Source organism: Charadrius vociferus, unplaced genomic scaffold, assembly GCF_000708025.1.
Source record: "Charadrius vociferus isolate BGI_N301 unplaced genomic scaffold, ASM70802v2 scaffold14, whole genome shotgun sequence".
Lineage (NCBI taxonomy): Eukaryota > Metazoa > Chordata > Aves > Charadriiformes > Charadriidae > Charadrius > Charadrius vociferus.
The window spans coordinates 9276898-9283902 of NW_009648876.1; positions in this window are offsets into that span (position 1 = coordinate 9276898).

The following is a 7005-nucleotide window of genomic DNA, read 5'->3' on the forward strand; positions in this document are numbered from 1 at the left end:
GGCGGCGGCGGCGAAGCCCTCTAGCTGCAGCGCACCCGTACTTCACGTTGGTGTCCAGAGACCCCCCGGCGCCGAGGGCTACGCTGGTAGCCCCAGCGCCGAAGGCTGGCTAATGAGAGCCGCCCATCGCCACCGCGCCTCTTCTGTCCGCCGCCTCCTCCCGACGGGATTTCTTCTCCCGCCGGTTTAGGCGACAGGGCAGAAACTCTCTCCTCTTTCTCCTGCTCTCTGCGTTTCCCCAGGGCACAGCCCTTCCCACTCCCCCGGCAAGGGAGATACCCAGTGCCAGCAAGCGGAGCGTAGAGGAAAAGGAGATTTGGGATTTCTTGCTGCCGGAGCTGGTGGTGAGGGCTCGGGCAGCCCGGCCTGGGCGCTGCATCCCAGGGGCAGGCAGCTCCGTTCGCTGGCTCAGCCAGGTATTTTTCTGCCCTGCTCCGTAAGGACCCAGGTGGGATGCTGGTCTGCTTCACACAAGCCTGGGCAGCACTCTGGTTAGTGGAGTTAATCCGGGTTTGCACCAGCTCAGCAGGACTCCACGCTGCAGCCCCTGCACCCCCCCAGCCCAGGCAATGCCCCGGGGAGCCCGTGCTGCTCCCCCACGCTCTGGCAGCTCCCCGAGCTCCACACTCTCTCCGCCCTTGCTCCTAACTTCCCCGAGAGCCCCCCCAGCAGCTCCCCCAGCTCAGAAGCACCCCACACCAGGACCACTGCTAGCAGATACGCGTACGGCTGAAGCCTGGTCCAGCCGAGGAACCTGCTAGAGGGTGGGCAGAGAGATGCCTCCTCACTGGTCCCCAGTGCTGCTCTGCCAGGACTGGACCTCACTAGTAAGACCCAGATGTGACCCACAGCTGCCTGCACCCACTGCCCAGTGGTCATCTCTTGCAGCCCACACAGGGGTCCCCTTCGGACCACGCTGTGGCTTCTCAGCACAACGTGCCTTTCTGGAGGTCCAGGCTTGTCTCTGATGTCTCCCAATGTCTTCCAGGTGCTGAACTGGATGACAGGTTATGTGCCAGTGCAGGTGGATCCTATGGTCCCATTTCCAGCGGGGCTGGGGCTCTGGCTAGGGAAGGAGATGGCAGGGTAGCCTCCCCTCTGCTCCAGCTCCCAGAGAGGTGCACATCCTTCCAGTAGCAGCTGTGAGATCCTTTTGCAAAACCAAAGGGACCGGTAGGATTACATGGGATAACGATGGGACTGAAGAGCCTGTGTTCCCTCAAGAACCAGTGATGGGTGGCCAGCTTTCCCTCCCTGGGGGCAATCTGCATGTCCCACTGTCCACATCCTCCAGTAGATCTGGGAAGGATGCCAGCCCCAGGCTGGTGGCCTCAGCCGGGAGGCTGTCTTCCAGGATGTCAGCTGGAGTGCAGAGTTACTGCTGCAAATACAGCGATGCCTAGGGAAAAGGTGTCCCTGTTGGCCAGACCCAGCCAGCATAGCTTGAGAGTTGTCTGAGAAGGGAATAGCCCATCCCCATGGTTGGAGGCATCCTTTGGGAATGACCTCGGCATGTGACACACTGCTTTGGGGCAGAGGGACGGAGCAAATAACTTGTAGTGGCCACTCCAGCTCTCCAGCAACTCCAACTCAGCTGAAATCCTGGCGGGTGTGAAGCAAAGTCCTGGCTGTGCATGCCACAGGATGTCGAGGTATTTACAAGCAGAGCCTGGGTCCCCAGTCCTGCGCGGGAGTGGGGTGAGCTGCAGCCCATTGAGGAAGCGGGGGAGGCAGTGAGACTTGCCCTTGCATGGCTGAGAACAAGGAGGTTTGGTGGCAATTGCCTTCCCAGGGTGAAAGTCCCCATAAGGGTCCTCTCACATCCCTGGGAGCCTGTGGGGACATGGTCAGCTGGAGTGCAGCCCGCTGCTGACTGCCCTCTTTCCCGGTCCTGTTGTTTGCCTCAGTTATCAGAGCCTGTGCAGCGCCGTCCAACCAGTGTGCCCTAATTAAAGGCAAACAAAGAGGTCCTCATCACACTCGGACAGCCTTTTGGCAAGTCTGGAGGGGCTGTGGAGGTGGAGGGGAGCGGGATGTGGGCTTGAAACCCCTTCTCTCCATGCCATGAGGGAGCCTCAAAGAAAAACTTGGTTGGTAGATGAAACATCTTCACCCATGGCTTGCCAAGGCTCGGAGAGCTGCCCTGGCTTTATGCCATGCCAAGGTGCCAAAGGACCTGGCAGAAGGCGAGCAGGGAGGGTGGATAATGGAGGCAGCACCGCCACCATGGTGTGCGTTGTCACCTCCACCACAGCCACCCCTGCTGGCTGCAGTTGTCAGCCCAGAGAGGCCACTCTGTCCTTCACCGGGGCCACACACATCCCTGGATTAGCACACGGGCACCACGATTGCCCAGCAGAGCAGGGGATTAGCCCTCGCCAACTTTTACAGATACACTGCTTAGCAGCAGAGCTGAGGCACTGTTTCTCCTGCTTTAACGATGATAAGGCATCATTAGCATCGCAAATCAAAGTCTCTCTGACCTCAGGCAGCTCTGAGAAAAATGCATGCATGCACATATATTATATATGTGTGTTAGTGCCTAGGGAGGTATGGCGAAACCCAGCCCAAGCGATGTGGTTTGGGGCTTTGCTTTTACAACTGCAGCCAACCAGTGCAGAGTAGAGAGGGGCAGTGTCCCTGGGAGGTGACATGAGGCAAAAGGGCTGCATGACCTGGAGGAGTCGGTCAGAGATGCACCACCTCCAGGGCACTGAGGATAAGTTCGGTCAGAAACTTTCCTGCCCAGAGAAGGAAAAGGGACAGACTCCGGAGGGAGTGCAGCAAAATGCACAGAGCTTCCCGCTCCACTGGAACTTCTTGTATTTATGCATCCGCTGGGATGAACGAAAGGCAAATGGATATCGAAATAGCCCTTTGCTCACAGCTGCAGGGGAGACCTCTGGCAAGAGCCCATCCAGCAGAAGGAAATGAGATCTCATTACATTAAATATTAGCTGATGCACTATCACATTGGACTTGTTATACCAGCTAAATTATGCCCCTCTTCAAAAAATAATTAGAAAAAATGTTGCCATAGACATAAAATACATGAGGAAAAGGCTGTGCTTGTGTTTCAGGGCTGCCTCACACGGGAAGGTGGGGTTTTGTTTTTGATTATGTTCTCTCAAACATTAAAAACTCCCTGCCAATATGTCCTGAGCTTCACATGCTTCATCTAACTACAGACATAGCAACAGATAAATACACCACGACAAATTTGGTAACATTACTTTATTGACAGCCAAAAAAAACCCCAGATCACTCGAGACTGAAAGCCTGAACTGCTGCCAAACAGTCGCAAGTGGAGAGCTGAGATGAAAGATTTCGCGCCAGAAAGGGACAGAAACTACCAAAACCCCCGATAACTGGAAGGCCTCCGCGAAGGTGAGGACTCAGCTGCAGAGCATCCTCAAAGAAGCAGAAACAGAGAGCGGGAACACGATGAAAGGGAAAGAAATCACACCTGAGACGACTGGACGTTGCCTCTCGGGCAGCTGCACCAGCGGGACCAGAGGACATCAGGCAGGACCCGCTGGTCAGAGGCGCTGTGTGCCCCTTGCGCCGGCAAAATAAGTGGGGGGATTTGAAGTACCTATTTATGATGACTGGGGGGAACACTGAACAGATTAAAGTTACATTTGCAGCTATTAAAAATGATCAGATTAGTGAAACCTAGAGACAAGAGAGAAGCTTCTGAGGGATCAGCCAAAGCTAATTAATTGGGCAGCATGATGGGGGAAGAAATTAAGCGTGGACAAGGAGAAGGTAAAGCATATTGGAAGGAACAACTTCAACTCTTCATAATCACTACTGATTTCCAAATTAACTGGAAGCATGAAGGGTAAAAAAAGATGTGGGTGTATCTGTGGACAATAGAGTGAAAACCATCTGGTTAATGTACAGTGGTGAGGAAAAAAAAACCCCAACATGCTGTCAGATTGCTTTCATAGAGTGATAGAGAAAATAATAAAAATATTACAGCACCGTGTTGGTAGTGACTCAGCTGTTATGGACACATTGAGGTTTTTCAATTAGAAGACAGATTCAGATCATTTATTGTGAAAAATACAGTTAAAAAAATTAAGTCTTCTGTAGAAGTGAAGCTACAAGCCCTGGAGAGCAAAATTAAGTTTTTCAGCGTTTATGAGGAAATTTGGCCGTTTAGGAGGCAGCAGTAAGCAAGGCATAAACTGCAGGTCCCTTACGAAATATAGCACCCCGCATCAGATTTTATCATGCCTCTGATATGATTAGCACCTGATAACACAGACATCTCCAACTTCCCGTGTAGTTAAAGCTCCCGAGAAACCCATGTCTGCGATATATTTGAACAGCATCCTTCTGGGATTAGTATCATTTTCCTCCCTCTCAGGAAGCGGCGGCTTCTGAGAAGGCTGAAGACTAAAATGCTTCAGTGCAGAAAAATCCACGGGAAAATCCCTTCTTACTCTCAACTTGCCCCTATCGCCCAAGGCCCCAACAGTGTCTCGTGCAGCCACATTGAAGTGGGGCTCTCTTCTTCCTACCCCTTATCAGCAGTGCTGGAGCAGTATTCAGGCTTCCTGATGCCAGGCTCTTTTCTTCAACAGATGATGGATGGGGGAAGGCAGGTGCCTTTGGAAAGCTATTCAGAGCACCTGAATTCTTCAGTAATTAAGCTCTCAATTGACATGCTGTGAATAGCCATTCAGTGGGACCTTTCCTTGGTTCAGCTAGGGAGCCTTGCTGGATGCCTAAATTATGTGGCAGCATCTCCAGTTCCTCACAGAGTGGGAAACTTCCATCCTCCGGGACAGTCACTCGGATGCCCGTCCCACTTGGGACGACAGGACGGGGAGGTCCTTATCGAACAGATCAAGTCCTCATGAGGGAAAGACACCCCCATGAATTCCAAATTCAGAACTGATGCTCCTGGACCAGAGCCAGCTGAGGTGCAGGCTGGGAGAGCCAGGGAGCAGCGCGGGATGTACAAGGATGTGAAGGGGGGCAAGGAGGGAGAAGGAGGTGGTGTGTACAGGTGCGTGCATGTCATGTAGGGGATGCGTTCAGGCAAATAGCAGACATCTGGAGGACAAGCGGGATAGGGAAGGGAACCCTGTGTGCTGTCTAGCTGCTTTGCATCGCTCTGGCAAAGCAAAGCAGTTCTAAACCCAGAATAGCTGGTCCATATGCTTTGGCTGCTTTTGCCTGCAGCCGGAGCCTTGTGGTAAATCCGGCCATGAAAGATAACAGTCTCTTAAAAACACAAAGCTGAGCTGGTGGGTCTACCTGTCTGCCATGGATGACCTTGGTACGATCCTTCCAGCCTGATGCATGGTGATTCTGCAACCATGTAGTGTTTGGGTGGTGTCACTGAATGGCAGAGCTGAGATTGCTGTTGAAGGTGAAACTCTGAGTTATGAAGAAAATCAAGTGGAAAAAGCTACCAAACCAAAAGTAAACACAACCTCAAACCTGTACTCCTATGTAGCCCATACCAAAAAAAGCTCAGTGAGATTCAGCTGTAAAAAATGTAGATGTGTTCAGGTCAGGGCAGAGTGTTTGAGACCTGTGTGTGCACTTCTGCATCCTATTATGTTGAATTTAGGGCATAAACTGAAGACTTCACTCTGACATAATTCTTCCCAAGAATAGAAATCCCTGACACGTGCTTGTCTGGCAAAGCTTGCCCAGCTCCAATCAGGATGGAAGTGAGGTCAATGGCTGACGGACATGATTCAGCCATCCTGCTACCAGGGCTGGTTCTGCTGCTGGTACAGACTGCAGCCGCTAGTCCCTGGGGCCTTGGAGGGCAAGAAGGAAATAGCAGGATTGAGCCATGTTTTGAGAGAAGATGACAGAGAGAGAACTCCCCATGTCCCAGAGCTGGCTCTGAGCCAACCGGGCTCAATTCTGTAATCCCACAAGGGCCTGATCTGTGATGCTTCACTTCCTCAAAAGTTCATTTACTTCTTTTTTTTTTTTTCCCATTCCCTCTCATTTTTCAGAGTTGTCCTGCTCTGCCCAGAAAGGCCATGTTGAACGAGGATGTGTCCCAGCCTGTGCACGTGGGGACACCACCAGCCACAGTGGCTGGGGGGGGGCCCCCCCCCAGCCACAGTGGCTGGGAGGGCTCTCAGGCTGCCTCCGTGCCGTGCCATGGCTGCGGAAGGTTTAAGTCCAACCCCAGCAAAGACAGTGACTACCTGCGGTGGCAGTCACCCGCTTGAAAGCAGGTCCCCCACTGACTAGTTGCTGAATAAAGCGTCTTTAGCGGCTGGCAGACTGAGCCCTGGGGAGCTCCTCGCTCAGCTATTGGCAGGAGACATGAAGCTATACAACGCTGCCGAAGCCCGAGATGAAAGGCAGGCAGCAGGGTTAGGTGGAAGCTATCAAGGAGCAGCTGTGTGAGCACCACAGAGACCTCCCCTTTTGTGCTCAGTCCCTTGCTGCCTCGCAGGAAGGGCAGCGGTGGGCTGCATCCCTGTCTGCGGGATCCCACAGCCTCCTGCAGACCCTGCAGCATCCCCTTGCCCTCTCCTGAAGGCCTGTGCTCCGCTCGCGGGCAGTTGGGTGAGTGGGGCAACCTCCACTTTGTGGCTGGATTGGGGAGCGGACCTTGCGCCGGGGGAGCCTCCTGCAAAACCCCTCCTGCACACAGACCTGCAGATCTCGGAGCTTCTCCCTTTTTCCTTCTTCCTGGGCTTCTCCCTTTTTCCTCCTTCCTGGTATCTAGCCTCTGGGAAACTGGTTGTGAACATTTTAAGGAAATTCAACTCGGCAAACAGGAACAGAAGGGCTTTGCCCCCCAAACACTTAAAAAATATTGAAATTCACTTGAATAAGCAAAAAAATGGCTGAACTGTCATGCATGAGGCACATGAATCATCTTCGGGGACGAAAATGATCCTGGAGATGTCTGGGCTTGAAGTAACAGTAGTTAACATTATAATGACTCATACCACATATGCGTCACATCGTTTTTCATTAAGAGCAGCATTCTGGTGTCCTGTGACTAACTAG